This window comes from Falco peregrinus, chromosome 5 (genome assembly GCF_023634155.1).
Source record: "Falco peregrinus isolate bFalPer1 chromosome 5, bFalPer1.pri, whole genome shotgun sequence".
NCBI lineage: Eukaryota > Metazoa > Chordata > Aves > Falconiformes > Falconidae > Falco > Falco peregrinus.
In genome coordinates this window covers 101032368-101052143 of record NC_073725.1, presented here as the reverse complement: position 1 = coordinate 101052143, position 19776 = coordinate 101032368, and positions in this window count along the sequence as shown.

Sequence of the window (19776 nt, the reverse complement as noted above, 5' to 3'; positions counted from 1 at the left end):
ATACCGGGAATTTGCAGAGTGTAATTACTCCATATTAGCTGAATTCACAGTACAGACACAGATCATAAACAGCCATTGATTATTCCTAATTTCACATTTTTAGCATTCTGAATTGTAGCAATTATGCCTGTCCGAGAGAGTTATCTTCTCTTTCAACCCCTCAGGTCCCCAGTCACTGCCCTTCCTTTAAGGTACTTCTTCACTGCTGCAGAAGAAGACATTTAACACAAATCCCTCCCTACTTCTACCACAAAATGCCTGCCCACCCCAGTCCCCAATTCCCTCTGGCTTGCAGTCCAAAGGTTGCTCCTTTTGCTGCAGGCTGCTTCAAAACACCGCTAGGTGCCTGATGTGACCCGTAACCCCTGGGCCACAGCTCATTTCACCCGGGTTTATTGCAGAGGCAATTAGCAGCCCTGGCTCTCAGCGCGGGTGTTGCAGGGATGCCCGTGGGAAGGGGCCTGGGCAGCACCAAAGCTCACCATCCATCTCCTGTTGCCAGTTGATGCCATGCAAGTAGTGCTCATGTTTTAAGCATCATCTTTTTTCTGAAACAGGGTTGCAGGCCAGGACATGATTTCCAAATGCTAAATTGCGCCTTCAGTGAAATCGTGCTGGGGGCTTCTGTCTCCAGCCCGGTAATGACTGCGCTCTCCCTGGACAAGATCTGTGAGATGGGTTGGTAGACCTCAGTATTTTCTTGTTACAGGCTACAAGTAATATTAAAAAAATAAGTATAGTTATAAATCATTAATATTTGCATGGGAAATTTCTAACCCTATTAGTATCATATCATTAAATTTGTTTCTTATGCACAGGCAGTGATTTCATTACAAAGCGTAGCGGAGCATAATGCCAGCTCTGCAACACTGATTCAGTCAATTAATGACGAGAGGGGGAAAGATCCTGTCATTTACTGATGGCAGAGCCGTTATAACTTTTTCATTTGCTTTGCCACTAGTAAATGCCGAGGGATGGTGGGCAACTGCCACCAGCCACGCACTGCGCTCACAGATGTGCTGGGGTGTTAGGCTGTGCGCCCATGGCTGTGGGAGAGGAGGAGGAGGAGGAGGAGTGGAGGGGCTTGCTGGCTCCCTGCCACCAGCCACGGGCTCCTGAGCCACTGCAGACACTTTGGTCTGACTCTTACAGCAATTCTGGCATTTTAATCTATTTTGATGTAATTTGCCCACCCTGGCCTGTGACAGTGTAACAAACAGGAGGAGCTGGAAGCCCCTGAGCAACAGGAAAACTATGACATATTTGCCATCATGGAAATGTGGTGGGATGACTCACACCGCTGGAGTGCTGCTAAAACCTTCTGAAGGGTTAGGCAAGGAAAGCGAGGCGGTGGGGTAGCACTGTATGTTAGGGAGTGTTGGGATTGTCTGGAGCTCAATGATGGTGACGATAGGGTTGAATATTCATGTGTAAGAATCATGGGGAAGGCCAACAATGCAGATATCATGGTGGGAGTCTGTTATAGACCTCCCAACCAGAATGAAGAGGCAGATGAAACATTCTACAAGCAGCTGGGAGAAGTCTCACCATCACTAGCCCTTGTTCTCATGGGGGACTTCACCTTACCCGATGTCCGCTGGCGATACAGCGCAGCAGGGAGGGAACAGCCCAGGAGGTCCCTGGGGTGTGTGGGAGACCGTCCTGACAGCTGGTGAGGGAGCCAGCTCGGGAAGGTGCCCGTGGGACCTGTTTGTGAGCAGGGAAGGGCTGGTGGGTAGTGTGACGGTTCAAGGCCATCAGTGGTCACGAGGAGTTTTTGATTCTTGGAGAAGTAAGGAGGGTGGTCAGCAGAACTGCTGCCTTAGACTTTGGCTTGTTGGGGGGTCTGGTTGACAGAGTCCCTTGGGAGGCAGCCCTGAAGGGCCAAGGAGCCCAGGCAGGCTGGACGTTCCTCAGGAAGGAAATCTTAAAGGCTCAGGGGCAGGCGTCCCGTGTGCCGACAGATGAGCCGGTGGGGAAGACAAACAGAGAGCTTGGGCTGGAGCTCAGGGAACAACAGGAAAGGGGCAGGCAACTCAGAATGGCTATAAGAATGTTGTGAGGTTATGCTGGGGGAAAACTAGAAGGGCCAAAACCCAACTAGAACTTAATGTGGTTAATGCTGTAAAAGACAATTAATAAATGCTTCTACAAATACATTAGCAACAAAAGGAGAGCCAAGGAGCATCTCCATCTGTAGAGGAATGAAGCTGGGTTAATTAACATTGATTAATATACAACTGTGGGCTGGCTTCAGGGGCGGTGGGTTGGCCAATGTAGATAAGGTGCAGCTGTGGCTGGTTAAGTGGTTGAGAGCCAATGAAGAGAGAGCAGCCAAGGAAGAAGGAAGAGAAGAAGGAGCAGCAAGAGAAGAGGGAGTGGGCCCTGGATGAGGCAGGATGAGGAGAAGGCAGCAGAGGGACTGGCATGAAGAGTGTACTGGTATGAGATGGTAAAAGACCTTGTTGCAGTTTGATAGTTTGGAGAGTGCTGTGACATCCATCCTTTAATGGATGCAGGGGAAACATTACTACAAAGGATGAGGAAAAGGCTGAGGTACTTGGTGCCTTCTTTGTATCAGCCTTTAACAGTAAGAGGCCAGTCTTTCTCTGGGTACCCAGCCTCCTGAGCTGCGAGACAGGGATGGGGAGCAGAATGAAGCCCCCATAATCCAAGGGGAAACGGTCAGCGACCTGCTGCTCCACTTAGATATGCACAAGTCTATGGGACCAGATGGGATCCACCTGAGGGTGCTGAAGGAACTGGTGGAAGAGCTGGAGAATCTGGCTGCTCGTGGTTTGGATGGGTGTGCTCTGCACTGGGTAACACACTGGCTGGATGGCTGAGCCCAAGGAGTGGTGGTGAATGGCGTTACATCCAGCTGGTGGGTCGTTGCAAGTGGTGTTTCCCCAGGGCTCAGTCCTGGGGACAGTCCTGTTTTAATGTCCTTGTTGCTGGATCTGGGCGAGGGGATTAAGTGCACCCTCAGTAAGACTGAAGACAATGCCAAGTTGGGTGGGAGTGTTGTTCTGCCTGAGGGCAGGAGGCTCTGCAGAGGGGTCTGGGCAGGCTGGACTGATGGGCTGCGGCCAATTGTGTGAGGCTCAGCAAGGCTGAGTGCCGGGTCCTGCCCTTGGGTCACACCAACCCCACACAGCGCTGCAGGCTTGGGGAAGAGGCTGGGAAGGTGCCTGGTGGGAAAGGTCCTGGGGGTGCTGGTCGACAGCAGCTGACCTTGAGCCAGTAGTGTGCCCAGGTGGCCAAGAAGGCCAACAGCATCCTGGCTTGTACCTGAAACAGTGTGGCCAGCAGGGCCAGGGCAGTGACCGTCCCCCTGTACTCGGCCCTGGTGTGGCCGCACCTCGGATCCTGGGTTCAGCGTTGGGCCCCTCACTCCCAGACAGACACTGAGGGGCTGGAGCGTGTCCAGAGCCGGGCAGGGGCTGGGGAAGGGGCTGGGGCACAGGTCTGATGAGGAGCAGCTGAGGGAGCTTGGGGGTTCAGCCTGGAGAAGAGGAGGCTCAGGGGGGACGTATCGCTCTCTACAACTGCCTGAAAGGAGGCTGGGCTGGGGTCGGTCTCTGCTCCCAGGTAACAAGCAATAGGGCAAGAGGAAAGAGGAAATGGCCTCAAGTTGCACCAGGGGAGGTTTAGGTTGGATGTCAGGACAAGTTTCTTCACCAAAAGGGCTGTCGAGCACTGGAACAGGCTGCCCAGGGAGGTGGTGGAGTCACCATCCTTGGAGGTATTTAAAAGACATGTAGGTGTGGCACTTAGGGTCATGGTTTAGCGGTGGGCTTGGCAGTACTAAGTTAACAGTTGAACCTGATGACCTTAAAGGTCTTTGCCAACCTAAGCGATTCTATAGAAGGATGAGGGTCTGAAAAGCCTCTGGTCTGAAGCGCTTCCCACTGCCAGCACTGGGCAGGGAGTTATTTATTCCAGGCAGGGGCTGCGGCCACTGAGCAGCAGCAGCAGTTTTTTATTGCACCCATTCCTAGGACACTGAAGAAGGATTAGGCATGCTTCCACCATGCCAGCTTTTTATTGGATTGCAGGCAGGGGTTAAACTGATCCTTGTCAGCATAAATATAATGCCCAGGGTGATGGGAGCAGCATAAATTGAGGACAAGAGGTGGCTGCTTTTACCGCTGCTCTCAAGAATACTCTGCTGTTTTACTACGTCGTTCGCTTTTTAATTGAGACATTTCCTTCTGGCCAGGGGATGTCTTTCCTCTTTTGCCAATGAGGTGCAATAAATAAATGGGCTAAGACACAGACTCCGAGGGGAGGTGAAGTGCAGAAGGCAGGTCAGTGGTTGCACCAAAGCCCTTTGAATCTCCCCAGTTCACCCCAATGGCGCCAGTTTTGGTACAGCTTCCCCACGCTGGGGACACGGGGGCTGTCCCACGGTGGCGGGGTGTCTGCAGTAGTACAAATTACACAGGTGTTTCATCTATGTGTCACCTCCGTTTTTTTCCAGAGTACTCGCATGTTAGCAGGAGGTGAGAGTCCTTGGTGCTGTGTCAGTGGGGTGAGTTTATTTGTGGCCACTTCTGATACGTCTGTGTCATTGAAAAGCAATATTCAAAGGAGCATACGGTAATTCTGCACGCCGGGCTGGCCAGATTTGCTTATCAGCTATGGCAGAGCAGGACTACGGGGATACATCATCTGAATGAATGCTCCAAAACTGCCTGCTATTTGCTGTAATTAGGCAGAGCGAGCCATTATGGGCTGCCTCATGCAGGGATTAGCAGTAGGAAACATGGTGATGTCCAGCATGCGAGCCCACAGGTGGGGTTGCGGTGGTAGGGGGCCAGACACTGTCTGGGCCCTTGGCTGCTTTCTCAGCCCCACGGGATCCCTTGGTTGGGTGATGTGGAATGCCCCAGCATGCTTACTCGCTGCTGGGGAGCACTTTGGGGGGTTCATCTGCTCCTTTATGCTTCCTCCAGGAATAGCTCATCCATGCCAGGTCTGATGTATGTGACAGGGTTGTGTAGGGGCTGCTGGCACCTCGTGCTGGCAGTGGTGGCAGCAAATTTCCATAAAATATATTGTAGTTATTGACAGATGTATCTTTCCAGACTTGCTGGGGTGAAGAGTGAAGCCCTTGGAACTGACCCATGGTCCTCACAGGGACTCCTCTTTGTGGGAAAGCACTGCATCCTCATGAGTTTTGTGTAGGCAGCCCATGCTGCGTTGAACACCATCCATTGCTACAAAGATTAGGTGGGGGATACAGTTTCCAGATACAACATTAATTAAATTACATAAAATTACAACATAAATTAAATTATAAAGACAGTATGTATGTGTATCTTGCAGAAAACCAGAAAAGCCTTCTAATTGCAGCTTCCAAGTACAGGTATAGCCCTTCAGGACTGCAGGGAATTGCCACCTTGCTCGGATGAGTAAAGAAGTGTGGGTAAGCAGGTCAACCCACCGTCCATAGGTGGTAGGTAGCTTGGAGCACTACAAGAGCCCTTTTGCCTTCGGGAGCTGTTGCACAGGCTTTGGATTTGCAGCCGGAGCCAAAGTGCGTTGACCGTGGTCTCCCTGAATCTGGTTAGTCCTAAAGCACAGCCTTCCAGCCCCTGGCTGCCCGTCTAGGTCATGTGCAGCCCCAAAGGCCCTGCGTGCTGCGGGGGTCTGGCACACAGCCACCCCAGCTTGGGACCACAAGGCAGCTGGGGGGTAAATAAGCTGCTCATTCAGCTGTCCTGTTATTTTTATTTGCCTACGGTAGTAGCTGATGAATTGGATAACTTCCACCCCTACTCCTGCAGCCTCCCTGTGCTTGCAGCGGAGGAAATCCTTCCTGCCTTTGTGCTGCTGATGGACCTCGCTGAGCCAGTAAACCACTACAGTGCAGACAAAATGGCTCTTTAAAAAGTGCAGTAAAAATTAAAACTTTCTGCCAAGAGCAAAGCCAGTGGGGCTTTTTGCATCTACTGTTTTTATTGTATTCTGTAACACTTGTAAAGTAGATCACTTCTATCGAGAGAGTCTATCTTCTCTCCCAAGCTGTAATTCCTAGACTTCTTGAAGATGATTTTGGCTCACAAAGGAACTAGAAGATAGAAATATGATGCGCTCTGACATTTGAACATGCTACTGAGAATCTGAATTAAAAGGAACAAACTCGGAAAGTATCATTTACACAGCAATCAACTTTAAAAAGTCACCATCTGCTAAGTGTTACCACCCGGTGTAACTGTGTCTTTATTGCTAGATGGAGAATAGGAAATAACCCAGGGAACTCTCCTGCACCTGCTGGGTTTTTCTTGGTGCCGCAGAGACACTGAACTGCGGTGGCCGGTGTGCCGCGGGGTGCCTATTGCAGCTCTCCTTTTACTCCAACTCACTACAGAATATAAATCTGAATACAGGTGCCATTAGGAGGAATGATTTGGGGTTGTTAAAGTTATAGCATAGTGTCAGCTTTTTGAAAAGTTTAAAGGGCAAAAGAAATGACCAGAGCTGGAATGAGGACCTGGCTTGAGTTTATACATAGAAATCTCTTTTTTTTTTTTTTCTTGCTTACTGCTCATCTCCTTCTTGCCCCTCACCCCACTGACATTTCCTGTCCTTTCAGAGTTCTTTCTAGCTTTGTCTTCCTATTTCATCATAATTGATGATAGTATTATCAAATTTTTTGCCCTGTGCAACTTGACTAGTGCTTGCTTTTTTTTTTTTTTTTTTTTGGGGGGGGGCCTCATTTTGGTCTTCCATTGCTCACAGTCTCCTAGAAAGGTTGTGCACCTTTCGATCCAAAAAATTTCCATCAAATTTTATGTCTTCCACCAAGCTCGCTCTGAGTTCAGGTGATGCTTAGCATAATCGAATCCCCTCTGCTGCTGCTGTCCAGTGTTGCTCGCTCTGCCTTGGTATCCCTCCTAACTCTTCATGCACAAGACTCAACTATGGCAATACAGTTGCATGCACCATTTCAAGCCTTTGGTTTCTTGGAGTGAACTGGGAACTGAGCTGTGTTAATGAGATGTACCAGCTGAAGAAGCACAGCAACACTTGTGCAAGTTATTTCTGCATTGTCTGCCTTGAGTTTTATACAACAGGACCAGACACTGGGAAGCTGCAATGGCTTTCCCCCACCATGTTTTCCATCACACTGCAACAGTTATTGTAGAGTCTGCTTGGGTCAGAAACAAGGAAGCAAGGCTGGACAAGAGGTACAAATAACAAACATGGTAGGAGAAGCAAACTGATGCCCAGTGGCTTGAAATGAATAAAGGAAAAAACCTGGGTACTTGCAAGTTTCCCTTGTGCCGGCCCTATCGCTGAGCCCTATTGCTGTCAGTGCTGCTGGGGTGGTGGTGGTTGTGACGGTGTTTTGATCTGATGCACCAACACAGACCGTGGCTGGCAACTGTATTCCTCTCCCCTTTTAGGCCTTGTAAGCCTCTCCTCCCCATCCCTCAGGAGGCCACTGTGTCCTGTCTCCTTCCCAAGGTCTTGTCCTGTTGCAGAGGCTGAGTCAGGGATGGTGGAAAGCCTTTGGTGCCGTGTTGCTTTGTGCCTGGTGGGGAAAAATGTCTTTGCCATCGCCCTCAGTTACCCATCCCTGTGCCTGTCTGCAGCATTGTGCTGTGCCTTGGAAATGCGAGCGCCTGCAGTCCTTGTTGACTTGCTTTAAGCGTTTTAATTGCATTTAATCACAATGGTCTAATTAAAGTTTGGAGGCTTTTTTTGAGGGCAGTTAATAGATAAATTAGTTAAATTAATTGTGGTTTGTTGTGTACAGACATACCCTTGGTTTGGCAGAAGGGCAGCCAACACATGCTCTGATGACAACTGTTTCCAGCCTGACCTGTGGGTCTGGAGTGCCTGAACCCCGGGGGCTTGATGTTGCAAGATGTGGACTTGTGAGTGTCTTTTGCTGGCCTTCTATCATCATCATTATCGTCATCACCCACATAACCTCATTTACTGTGAAATGAAATAACTCTTTAAAAGCTGAATGGGAATCTGGTGTGAAGCACATAACCAGCTTGCACAGGGGCAATTGCCAAGCACTGAAATGGTCTGTTCAAGGTAAGTTTTACATTTTTAAGCTTCTTAAGTAAAGGATAAACCTCAGGAACTTTCAGAAAGCAGGGTGACACTGCCTTGAAGGATACCAAATAACATCTCTATTTTCCCCTGTAAATCAGCTGCCTTGGGAACCCACATTAGCATTTCATTGGTGACCTGCTTTGGATTTATCACCAGGAAAAATCGACATGCACTGAATTGTCTATAATCCTTCCTCAGATGGAGGGGGTTGAATGAGCTGGGATTTTGTTTCTTTGTTGAGATGAAATGTAATTACTTTAAGGGGTTTGCATGGTGTGTTAAATTCTGCCAGTATTAAAGCATGATACAAGTAACAGAACTGTGCCGGTTGCTGGAGATTTATGGAATAAAAGGTATAATTTCACACTTCACTGCATTTTATTTTGAAGTTGGAAGTTGATGTGCTTTTCAGTTGTTTAGATGTGTTTACTTAGCCTTTACTCTTGTTTAAGACATGTACACTGAGGGATTTGATGAGCGAGAGGCTGGAGCTGCCTTCCTCACTTTCCAAAGGAGGTGCCTGAGAGCACGAAGCCTTGTGCTGCAGCCCCAGGGTCCCTTACAGTGAAATGCACCAACAGTTCAAGCGTTATGGGTTTAGAGGGTGAAGTCTTTCTTCTGCCTGCTATATTTCAACAGTTTATGTTTCCCTAATAGGTTTGCTTTACACAAGAGGATGTTCATCAGCGAAGCAGCTGAAAGCCATCACAGCAGCAGTTTGGTCCTGGAGGGAGTGGCCGGTACTACTAAAGGAAGTGATAAAAATTTGCAAAGGTGCAAATTCCTCTAGAGTTTTTCTAGCCAGACTGGCCAAACATGAGGGGCACCTGTGTAACACACGTTAAAAAAATTCCCTCATGACTGGGGTGGCGCAAGATGCTGTTCTCCCATCAATAAATGGCACTCCTAGAGCATCCAAAAGCTCACTGCTGGGTTCTCCTTACAGCTGGTCTCCTGTGTTTGACTCTGGAGAACTGGTGCCAAAGCTCATGGCTCTCCTTAATGAGTGAACACACACACACGATGTATAGCTGTGCCAAGCAGGTTGCAAACTGCCTGCACTTCTCTCTGCATTTCTTTGAAAACTGCGTGGCTTTAATATCGATTGACTTCCATGTAGGGCAGCACTGCGACCAGTTCATTTTTAGGAATGATTCCACATGCCATCTGGTACTGCTGGCTAATGGCCTGAAAAACCCTATGAAGAATTTTTTTCATGCAGCTCCGCAAGAGAAAATCAGCTTTTTCTTTTTTTCCCCTTTCCTTCCCACCTCCAACAGTCACTCAGTATCCACCCAGGAGCTGCATGGAGAAGAGGTGCAGCTCCTGAGGGAAGGTGTCCCTGCTGGGTGAGAGCCAACGGGTCCCTCTCCACAGCTCTGTCATCCAGACTAAAGACACTCATTTTTCTTCAGCTCATGAACTCCAGCCCCTTACGCTGCGTGCACTGTGGTGAGCTGCTCTTTTTAACACCTCAACAATTCTTTCTCAAAGAACGTCACTTTTAAGACACTGTCAAACTGCTGGCGAGTAACTGGTGCCCCAGCACATTGATGTTGTGTGCTGGGGAGCAGTGCTGCTCACACGCGCACTGCTGCTGTGGCTGCTGCACCAACACACAGTGCGCCGGGTCCAGAGCAAACCATCTCCCCAGGGCTCGGCGGCATCTTTCTCCTTCAAGTGACTCGTCCAGATCTGGCTTTAAACCACTCTTCCAGGAAGAACACCTACTATTTCAAGAGCCTTTGCTTTTGGACAGGGTTGACTAAATAAAGCCCACATCCAAGCAGTCGTTGGTGAGCTTCCAGCACGCTTCAGCCGTAAAGCTTGAGCACGAGGAGAGCGTTCCTGGAAGAGCCGTCTCATAATGCAGCGCCGGAGGAGAGTTACAGGAAAGGGTCACCCCGTTCCTGGCTCTGTGTCCACAGAGGGACAGCAGGTTTAGGCGACAGCGAGCAGCTCCCTGGCCCTGCGAGAGCCTTCAATACACCTTTGTAGGGTGTTGTGGGGCTGTCAGTGCCGCCACCTGGCCACCAGCACCTCTTCTCCAGTGCCAAACGTGTGGCCCAGCAGTTCTCCCAGAGCATCCCGGGGCTCTCCTGCCTGGCCCACTGACACTCACACACACCTAGCTGTACGCTTATCTATATAGACACAATCCTACAGATACCTTTGCCTGGCAGTAATTGCTGGGTCTGCCTCAGAACAGAAGTCCCTGAGCAAATCCAGCGCTGAGTGAAGCTGAGCTGAAGCTGGTTTAAAACAAGGGGGAGGGTTTCTGTGAAACAGGCACTGCGACCATGCGTGAGCACTGAGCCTCTGTACTCCCTCATTAGGGTGTCTGGTGCCTCGTTACAGGTAATAAACAACTATTATTAATATAATTTTCATTGTTTCCCCACTAATGCCCTGAACTCATTAGCCTTTTTGGGTAATAAGATTCCTCCCTTGTGTCCTGTTTCACCTGATTTAATTTTACTTCATGGGGTTTGTTATCTCCTAGAAGACCTTATACTAGGAAGGCATTGCAATGCACCAGAAAAACGTGGGATAGCGCTCTATGGCACATGTACACACACAGCCCACTGGCATGTTTCTGCCACAGAGATCCCTCCAGTCAACCCACACATGATGTGCTGATGCTGTGCTTCACAGCAGCATCTTGATTGTAACTATTTAATAAAGGCTTACAACTGGTTTTTTTAGAGAGCCTGTGTCTATAATTATTTTCTCCATGAAGTAATTTTGGTTTCACAGGTAAACACCGATCTCAGCAATTTTCACTTTTAATATACAATTTGATTTAGGACTAAACATCTTCTGCCTGCTAAATAGGTATTTATAACAAACAAGCCTGCCTGACACCATTCCTCACCACACAGTTTTTTCCCCCCTGTGTAATAATCATTGTTCGGGAGGGAAAAATGTAGCACCACACGCCTGAGAGGGGGCTGAGCACTTTAACAAGGTTTAATTACAACATTAGCAATGTGGGTGAGGCATCCGGGTAAACAAGCCATAAATCAGCCCCTAAAATGAGCAAAACAAACCCCTTCCACCCACACTGACTGCAGATTGTGCCAACAAATGGTTTCCTGGGTGTTGCTGTACGCTGATTTGGGACACCGGGAGATTTGCAGACATGGGTGCCATCAGGCTGGTTACAGCCACAACTGTCCCCGAGTGCTGGGTGTCACCTCCTGCCTCACCGGGACCTGACCCTCCTGCCCGTGGGGACAGGCTGGTCCCGCTCCCTCGTCCCACACAAGCCTGAGGCTTTTCCCACGAGCCTGTGGGGTGCCAGTAGGACTAAGGGGCTTCTATCTGCTTGGCTGCCGGCTATTCCGTTCATCAACTCACTGCAAATGGTGCGACTTCTCCAGCTTGGTTTTCCTATGGAAGTCGTGACAGTCTGCAACACACAGAACTTTGGGAATTTCCATGGCGACGTGGTAGCAGGTGGCACGCTGCCCACAGGAGGGAATTGGCATCAGATGCTCATCCAGAACCACTGTGGTCAATAAACCGTAAATTTAGAAGGATTTACATGATAGTCTGTGAGAGCTGCTTAAGAGTTGTTAGAGTATGCTCAATAATCCAGTTACAAAAGTATGCCAATAATACATGCTTGATAAAGGACTGTAACTAACTGCTTTAAAATACAGTTACGGGCTATTGCACAAAGGAGAAACAGTAACTTAACTATTCACAGGCATTGAATGTGTTTGACTTTATCATGTGTTACAGTGATTTATACAAGACATAAAAAACAATTGTCAAAAATGTGGAAGAAAAATTCAAAGCCAAAAGCACAGCCATTCATTCTGAATGGTAACGTGTTAATGCAGGGAAAGAGAAAGGTTAGAGCTGCAAATGGAAAGGGACTGTTCAGCAAACTAAACTCTTCATTGGAAAAAAAAAATTCCACAGCGTAATAATTATCCATTAGCTTTAAAATAACCTCCAAATTAATAGCTGTTTTTATTAGCATCACAATGTCGCACATTTTTCCAGTGAAAACAAATCTATCACTAAGGGCATTTGTATCTCTTACGCTTTTAATATTCATGATTGGGTCAAAATAAAACCTTGTTGGAGATAGAAAAAAAGATGACTTAAAAGAATAAAAGGTCATAATTCAGTCAAGGTTTCATAATGGCACTGCATACGCACTGCAATGGAAAGAGAGCCCCGAGATTGACTTAGTACCTGAAGATTTTGTGCAAAATCCTTCACTGTTAAGGGCCCCTGCCAGTTCGTATTTATGTGGTTTACAAGGTGTCACATAGTTGTACGTTTTCATCTCATGGCACTGAGTTTACAGCTGAGATGACTGCAGAGCTGCAGGTATCAGAGGACCAACAAGGGAAAGCAAATCCATGAATTAGCACCGTTATCCTTATTTCGCTGGGTGGCTCCGGATGCACTGGAGCTGTTTGTGTGGGAACCTGCAAACCCCCGTGGCCAAGGATCTCTGGGCTGTGGGTGCTCTGGGGGACACATGGATAGGGCCCAGGCCAGCAGAGCCTGAGGAGGGCACAGCGTGTCCCATGGAGCGGGGCCGGGGCAGCAGCTCCCTTGGGCCATCAGCCTTGCCGGGGCTGAGCCTGGCTTTTCTGCCATGAGCAATGGCACTTCTGCCGTGGCTCAGCACTGCCAGGGCTGTGCCTGGGGTTCAGTGTTACAACTCCAGTTATAAATTTGACTATAAACATCTCTTTCCCATTTCAACAATGCATCATTAACTTGTAACAGTGGCAAAGTGTTCCCACGATTACATTTAGTGTGATCAGTGCACAAAGTAATATCAGGTCCCATGTTTCACTTGGAGGAAGGTATAAATACCTTCTGTCTGCGTGCACATCGCTTGCAGGTGGCTCCAGAGGGGAAGACAGCAGGAGACAAGCGTGATGGATCGATGCGAGCCGACATGCTCCTCTCGGGTGTCTCAGCAGCTGGTGTGTGTTGGCTTTGCTCATGAGCTGGAAGTTAACAGAAGACGTCAGTGAAAGATGTGTCCTTTGAGCACTTTAAAGACTGACCAGACATTTCCTTCTATTGGCACGTGAGGATTTATAGAGCATATTAAATAAGGTGTAATGCTCTGCAAGGGATCAGGGCACTGCAGAGTAATGTATCAATAGCACAATAGCTGCCAGGCCCTCACCTCCAGCTCGGCTGCTGCTGCGGCAGGCACCCACGGGCGGGACGGAGCTGTTTCAGGGCAGAGATGGAGGATTCTCAATGTTTTGCATGGGGCCAAGTGTAAAGAGACCCAGCCTTGCTGTAAGTGTGCACAGAGCAGGGAAGAGTCTGTTGCTGTAAGAGACTGTCTTATGAAACATGTCCCTCTGAATAACATCTGCCATCGCTGCCCAGGACACGGTGCCCTGGGCTTGTGTCTGGGAGCCTCACAGCCAGGCAAATGCTTAGCCCTGGCCCCTTCGGTATCACCCCAGAGAAGGCAGCTCTGGGGCTGGGTACCCTGCGCACTGCAGGGGACCAGCAGCTTGCTGGGAATAGTGGGAACCCTTCATGGGTGTCCAGGCTCTCCCACACATCCCTGTTTTCCTCTGCCTCGTCCCAGCAGCGTGGTCTGCCGGGGATGGACAGCAGGGACGTGTGCATTACACGTGTGCATAGAGACGGCATGCCTGTATTTTACCACACTAACACTTCAGAGCAGGAACCTGCCCTCTCAGTTCACCATCCGTCATTCACCACACAGTATTGCAAATTAATTGCAAAAGCGTAAGCAGCAGTAGCAGTTTGGCCCTGATGTCATTAAGCACCATCAGACCCTTGACAGTGTAGGGTGGAGAGGCTCTGGGGTGCAGGGTGGGGGCCAGGCACAGGGCAGCGCTCCTGCTCCCAGGGATTTACAGTTGCAAGTGGGAGAACAGAGCTGAAACCCCTGAGCTGGGATGGGGCGAATGGCTGGATTGTGCCTGGAAAAGTAGCGCTGTATTTCTGAGTGGGCAAAGCGGTGCCAAACCTCTCGCGCAGCTATGCCATGATCTGCATGTCTCTGAACAAAGGACACTTACCTCAGCATTGAGGGTGATTTTTGTCATTGGTCTGACCCTGGCTTGGTCCCAGAAGACATGGGGATATGTTTGGGCGAAGGCGCTCGGGCCACAAAGGGGCTGCAGTGGTGCCCAGGCTGTGTGCCGCTCCGGGGCTGTGGATGGGCATGTGCCGTGGAGCCTCTCCGGTTCCTAGAAAGAACAAGGGAACCCAAAATCTGAATCATCTGCCGGTCTTCTGAATGTCACGCAGCTTGCCTGGGCATTAATGCTACTTTGGAACTGTCTGCTTCTGAAAAGCTACTTGTTTTTCTTTTCTTGGAAAAACAGCAGCTCTTTTAATTTGGATTTCACGTGGATACATGGGAAATGCCATACAGGTGTCTGCCAGACCCTCCAGCCAGAATCCGCCTTACCGAGGCTGGAATGACAAAATGCAGTGCCACCCAGCCACATGCCCAGCACACCAAACCTACCGCCACGATGGGATTGCTCCTCAAGGGCCCTCCCAAGCCCCAGTGAGAAAACAGCAGTCTAATGTAAAGGAAACTCTCATACGGGACATTTCCTGAGCTTTATGAATTCATTAGAAAATTACTCAGCACAATAATAAATGCATCCAGAGCTTTGATATTTTGCACATCAGGTGGTAAAACAGTAGCTGTGAATAGATTGCCTGTACCAAGATTTTTGCCTTGAGCGCTGCAGTAGCAGATGGCCTAATAAATATGCAGCGCTCTAAATCGACGTTTGTAATTTCTGTGACCTAAGGTTTTTTGGTCTCCCACGCAGATAAAATGCACAATCATCCAATAATAAAGTTTTTAATAGATAAAAACCCTAAGCAGTGTAATGTAAACATGAAGTGCACTAGCACTACTGGTGTAGTAACGGTTGCACCAGCAGCCTAGCTGATTTTCTTTATGAGAAGTATTTCACTGTGGCTGTACCTGGTCAGTGCAGAGGTCCCGCTGCCCTGTCTCTTCTCTGGCAGCGACCAGGTATGGTATCTGTGAGGAGTGGGATGAGGACACACTGTCAATCCCCAGGAGCATGCCAGCCACACTGCAAAAGTAAAATTGCCTTTTTTATTTTTTACTGGCTCTTGATAGCATGTTTCCTGTGTTGCTTTGCAGCCACATTATCTTTCAAACCTGTCTGGTCTTCTAAACTCCTGTCAAAAGATCATGGTAACAAAAAAAGCCCCTGTGAGGTGTGCTGAAGGGGCCCCAGCGGCAGAGACGGATCACCGATGCTCTGGCTTCAGCAGCATGCCCAGCCCCTCATACCCGCCGGCCGGGAGCGAACACCAGCTGCTCAGGTGTTGCTGTCTCCTCTTCCAGTGATGAGAGGTTTAGGGACACGAGCAAAGCGGCTGCGTGAGCAGAGCGACGTATCTGGGCCACATTTTGACAGAATTAGAAAAACAACCTTTATCACAAGCACCGTTTTGGTGCCCTCAGAGCAAAGAGGAGGAACTGCTGGGGAGCCATGCTCAGCTGGGGCACCTGCTGTCTGGACTGGCCTTGAAGTCACCTCCAAAAATATCTCTTGGCCCTCCAGCATCCCTAGCCCCAGTCCACTCTTCCCTGCCACACAGACTAGATGACACACACTTGGAAGGGGATTAAAAGCATCACAAGGCTGTTGATTCACCACTGATTTACCACAGGAACCTTCATAATAATTCTTACCGTGTAGTTTAATGTCCACGGATTATTTTTCCTCTTGAAAACTGTCAAGCTTGGAAACAGAACTGCTTTTAGAGTGGCACGATAAGAGCAAAATCCTGCTCAGGTCTTCACATTGTGGGCTGCTGTGTGTCACCCCTCGGGAGCTGACGGCTGTTTCTGGGGTTTCATCCAGGGCGTTTGCATTTGCGCTGGTTATAACGCCTGCAGCAAGATTCCAAAACATCACAGTTAGAACTGCCTGTACAGCTGCTAACAAGCAAGTTAAACACTGAATAAGAAAAAATGACAAGTATTGTTGTTACACTTACATATTCCCATGGGTATCATGAAGCCAAGCTTTCAGTTTTATCAGGGAACTGAATTTAAATAGTTTTTTTCAAGGTGCCAAAAAAGGTGGCAGATAAGGATGCCAAGTTACTATAGTAACCATGAGAAAAGTGGTGATTATCAGCAATACTACATAGAAAAGACAGACTGGATTGTCTTTTCATTTTACATGTAGCCCATTGCTTAAAAAAATAAGCCCTTTTCTAAAATAAATACCATGGAAAAAATAACTTGAATATGAAGTGCATTATGCAAAATAATTTTCAAAGATTTTTCAGCCTCTGCAACCTCGCCATTTGACCAGGAGTTTAGAGGATGTGCTGCTAACCAGAATGCTTTATGGCTGAAGGATATGTGAATAATAAAGCATGACTTTTCATGTTTTCTCACCTAGTAACCACGGCAGCAGAGGGGAAAAATCAATATTGATGTCCTACTGTAAGCTCCTTAGGACAGAGTGTGTTCTTTGTTTGGCATAATGAGGCTCAGACGTACAGATGACACTTGGGTACAAGTGACAGTACTGAAAGATGGAAGATTACAGAGTCCTAGCAGCTGGAGGAGTCCATGCTGGTGCTCACGTGTACGAGGTTGTCTGTGACCTGCAACTCAACGCTGCTGCCATCCATGGAGAGCTAAAAACTGAAACCTTGGTATTTGGTTGGGCTTCGGAGAAAACCTTGGTAGACAGACCCAAGGCAAAAAGGAGAAATGAGGAGAACCATCCCAGTGACATAGACTGCTCTGAGTTGTGGCTAAAGTGTTTTAAAGGTTTCTTCTTCCTCCTGAACTACCTGGAAGCTGTCTGTCTGTGTTTTTTAGCAACTGGAAACAGAGATGTCTTGGCACACCTTCTGTGTGTAAGGAACATAGAGAGAACCCCTGAGAGACCAACTGATTTGTGATCTGCTGACTCCAGCAGCTCTACCAAGCAAACATCAATTCCCCTATTTTCAACGCACAGCCAAGAAACATTAATGAAGCCTTACTAAAACTTACTGCATTTCAAAATTTCTGTTCCCCAAAATTGTAACTGATGATGGGTCTGCAGAAATAAAACCCTGCAGTTTCATTAATCTGAAACTTTATGCCCAGACACAAGTCTTTTTAGCTGTTGCAAAACACGCTCTGGTGAGAACTATGTGATTCTCGTGGACTAAACCACTGTGCAATGACTTCTAGGAGAAAATCTCTGTATTCTTCATCACTTGCCATAAATGTTGGCTTTGACAAATTGGCTAAACAAAAAGCATGGGACAAATTGGCTAAACAAAAAGCATGGTGTGTGCCAGCAGTGCTTTAGTTGTAGGTTCACAGGATGATGATTAAGAAAAACATTGTGAGCAAGACTCAGAGTCCTTGTAGCTAAGCCTTTTGTGCTGGTCAGCTCAGTGGTGGTGTTCACAGCATCATGGTAATCAATCCCCATGGATGTTGAGGACATAAAGCTGCTAACTAGAATGCAAAGGGCAAGGATCCCAAACTGCTGATTTTGAAAAGCAGGACTTACCTATAAAATACTACCGTGGTAATGACAGGAAAACAGAGTGTATCTGGCCTGGAACAACAGCCTCACCCTGAACCTGGTGTCACTACCCGCCTGCCTCCTTATCTCATCAAAGGTGGGGATAAGAGCACGGACTCTCCAAGGACTCCCTTTTGTCCAACCTTTGGATGTCCACTAGTCGGCTCTGCTATGTGACACAGTGATTGCCGGCTGTGAGCCCAGGACAAGCGCCTCCACCCAGACAGGCACTGGCAGATAATCCATGGACCCTGCAACCAGCAGACAGCAGTTTGCAGCCAGTATTTAGTTGATCTTTTTTTAGGTTGGGTTTTGGTTTTTTTTTCCCCCAAAGTGAGCAGTTATCTCAGTAGCATCAGTGACCCAGTTTGGATTCACAGTGGTGCCCTAGGACATCCAGCCACTCCTGTGGGACCTGCAGCTAGGAAAGGAAAATTAACACATTTCAAACAGCCGTTACCAGAGATACCCAGAGCATGGTCCTGATCATTAAAGGATGCTAAGGAGAAAGCCATTAGATATGCACAAGCTAGCACCTGATTTTTGAAGGTCAAAATTATGATTTCATTGAACTTTTAAACTGATTATGGCATTAGCAAGAACAGGTACAAATCTTTCTGGGAGAAACAGGCTAAGGCAGGGTAAGTAAATTATCTCAGCACAGTATCTGTCTTCCTGTGGATTTCAGTGCTACTCTTACTTGAAGCAATTTGTGATGATATGTTTGTACCTGCCACAGAAGCCAAATACACAATCTGATCGTATGCCAAGTCACTATTAACAACTGCATTTTCAATTGATTCTAGGATATTCATTAACTGGGATCCATAATTACATATAATTTACAGACATAGAATTTTAAATCACTTGCCAGTGAGCTTACTAAGCTCACTTTATGACATTCAAATACATTATTCTTAAAAATTCACTGAGTAATCAGCTTGCAAATAATTACAGTGGAATAGCACTGGCTATAATCACGTAGAAACTTAGAACAAGAATCACCAGAAATGCCTGTAGATCACACTTGCCAAGTGATTTTGACATTCCCTTCAACTGTCCCCAGAAAACTGTTACACATTGAACTGGTGGACTCCAAAGCCCTTCTGCTAACCGAACTCCATTACAACCCAGCTCTGTTACAACACAGCTCCATGGACTTGTTTCATGGGCAACCCCTGCCTGACACCTTTTCTTCAATACCAGGCAGCTGATTTTTTAATGATTTATTTACCTCTTGAGCAAGTCCTGTGGGTTGGGGAGGACACTAGTGGCAAGCAGCACTGCACAGCACTACAGAATCCCCCTTGCTCTGGGGCTGGCAATGTTGGACACTGCTTGGAGCCAAGTAGCAGCCACGGCAATGCAGAAACATCAGGACCAGGTTAACTGGTTTTTAGAGCAGACAAAGCTTGACATGTCTGCATGCCCAATATTTTGTTCATTTCACACAATGATTTCATTTTCAAAGGGTATGTATGGTCTACTTTATTTCTATAGTCTTTCTCCATGGACAACAGGGATATTTTGTGTACCATAGGAAAAAAAAATTGCACAGTGATGCAAGCAATTTAAAACTCTAAGTTAGAACTTTAGGACCTTCACTGAAAACTGCACTGAAACCCGATATTGATGGGTTAAATAAATTACATTATTTTATTGCTAAGTGTAATGGAAAAACAAACGCAAGGCCTGCACTCAGAAGACAGCTTCCCATGTGAATCACACGCACCCCTTTTGCCTTACCTGAAATAAGGCTCCAGTTTTTGAGTGTTGAAGCAGCAACTCTTCCCGCTGTTCAGTCCTATGTCAAATTACATCAGTAAAGCAGACAGCAGCTGGCAGTCCTGGAGCCTGCCATATTTATCCTGTTACGGTCTAGATTTATAAACTGCCCATGCACACACCTTGAAGTGCACCGTGCATGTACTGTGCCACCCTGCAGTTTTGAACATCGTCACGTTACTGTAATATGCAGCACTAGAGAATTTCTTGAAGATGAGGAAAATACTGCTTTCTCTGATGACTAAAGGGAGGGAGTAAGCTTATGAAATGGAGGCCTTTGAACAACACATTGTATATCTTGCAGTACAAAGAATAAGATAGCTCAGATCCAATTAAAATA